Consider the following 2120-nt stretch of genomic DNA (forward strand, 5'->3'; position numbering starts at 1 on the left):
TTAGTGACAGACGCAAAAGAATCACTGGATTCTATTTCGGCCTGATTGAGAACCGACAGATGGATAGCCGTGCCGTGACAGGGTGCGTTGAACATTTCCACTGAGAGGATGGGAGGTAGCCACTGACAACGGTGAAACCCTTGCTTAAGCTTGCCATGGAAAGGAGTAGGAAGGATTGGATGAAGACAGTAGGAAAGCAGAGAGACGGAAGGGACAAGCATCTTCATACGCTTATCTGAAATTCCTACCAATGAATTACATAAGTATCTCTATCTTTATCTTTATGTTTTATTCGTTTATCACCATACCCATTTGAGTTTGCCTGACTAAGATTTACAAGGTGACCATAGCTTGCTTCATACCAACAATCTCTGTGGGATCGACCCTTACCCGCGTAAGGTTTATTACTTGGACGACCCATTACACTTGCTGGTTAGTTGTGCGAAGTTATAGTGATCACAATTTCGCGCTACCAAGTTTTTGGCGCCGTTGCCGGGGATTGTTGAGTTTGGACAACTGACGGTTTATCTTGTTGCTTAGATTAGGTATTTATTTTTTTTCAGAGTTCTTAAAGATGAATTCTAGAGTTTCATGATGATTTGTTGAAATCTGGCTGGCTGTGAAGCCATGTCTAATTCCATTGGACTGAGGTTTCAACTTATCATCACAAGAGCTTGTTGATTTCTATCAATCTTGCTTTTGGAGCAGTGATCTGCTAAGGCTTGGCTGGCCATTGGCCATGTCTAGTGTTTTGGACCGAAGCTTTCCTTGAAAGCTTGGCTGGCTTCATAAAATCCAAAAATATTTCTTGTTTGAGTCTAGAGTCTCATCATAAGTTTGGTGTCAATTGCATGCATTCATTCATGTGTCTTAGTGATCTTCAAGATGTTCTTGATGATTTCTTACTCTAATCTTTAAATTCTCTTGACTTGAGTGTTTTGTGTGTCTCATATGCATTCTCATTAGTGTCAGTAGTATACAAACTGCTAAGTTTGGTGTCTTGCATGCATTGTTATTTGATTCTTGTTGCATTTTGATTTTTCCTTATTATTAAAAATCCAAAAATATTTTTAATTTGTGTCTTCTCAAGTCAATAATACAGAGAATTGAAGATCAAGAACATACAGCAGAGGAATTACACAGAAAAAGCTGGGCGTTCAAAACGCCCAGTGAAGAAGGATAGACTGGCGTTTAAACGCCAGCCAGGGTACCTGGCTGGGCGTTTAACGCCCAAAAGGGTATAAGAGGGAAGATTTTGTTTTCAATGCAATTTTTTTTCAAGTTTTCAAAGTTTTTCAAAATCAAATCTTTTTCAAATCATATCTTTTCAATCATATGTTTTCAAAATCAATTTCTTTCTATTTTTAAAAAATACTTGCTATCAATCAATGATTTGATTCAACATTTCAAGTATGTTGCCTTTTCTGTTGAGAAAGGTTTAATATTTGAATCATATCTTTTCTTGTTAGCCAAGTCATTAATTTTCAAAATCAAATCTTTTTAAAATGTTTTCCAAATCATATCTTCTCAATCACATCTTTTTAAACTAATCATATCTTCTTAACCACATCTTTTTCAAAATAGTTTTCAATCAAATCTTTTTTATTTCTAATTTCAAAATCCTTTTCAAAAATCACTTGATTTCTTTTCCACTTTCATTTTCGAAAATCAACTAGTGTTTTTCAAAAATGTTTTCAAAATCTTTTACTTAATTTTCGAAAATTACTTCCCTTCTTCTCACATCCTTCTATTTATGGACTAACACTATTCCTTAATGCAAAATTCGAACTCCATCTTCTTTAATAAGTTTGAATTTTCTACTTCTGTCTTCTACTTTTCTTTTCCTCTGACACTTAAAGGAATCTCTATACTGTGACATAGAGGATTCCACATTTTCTTGTTCCCTTCTCTTTCTTATGAGCAGGAGTAAGGACAAAAGCATTCTTGTTGAGGCTGATCCTGAACCTGAAAGGACCTTGAAGAGAAAGCTAAGAGAAGCCAAAGCACAACTCTCTGTAAAGGACCTAACAGAAATCTTTAAAGAAGAAGAACCTATGGCAGCCGAAAACAACAACAATGCCAACAATGCAAGGAAGGTGCTGGGTGACTTTACTGCACCT

The sequence above is a fragment of the Arachis duranensis genome, chromosome 9 (assembly GCF_000817695.3).
Source record: "Arachis duranensis cultivar V14167 chromosome 9, aradu.V14167.gnm2.J7QH, whole genome shotgun sequence".
Lineage (NCBI taxonomy): Eukaryota > Viridiplantae > Streptophyta > Magnoliopsida > Fabales > Fabaceae > Arachis > Arachis duranensis.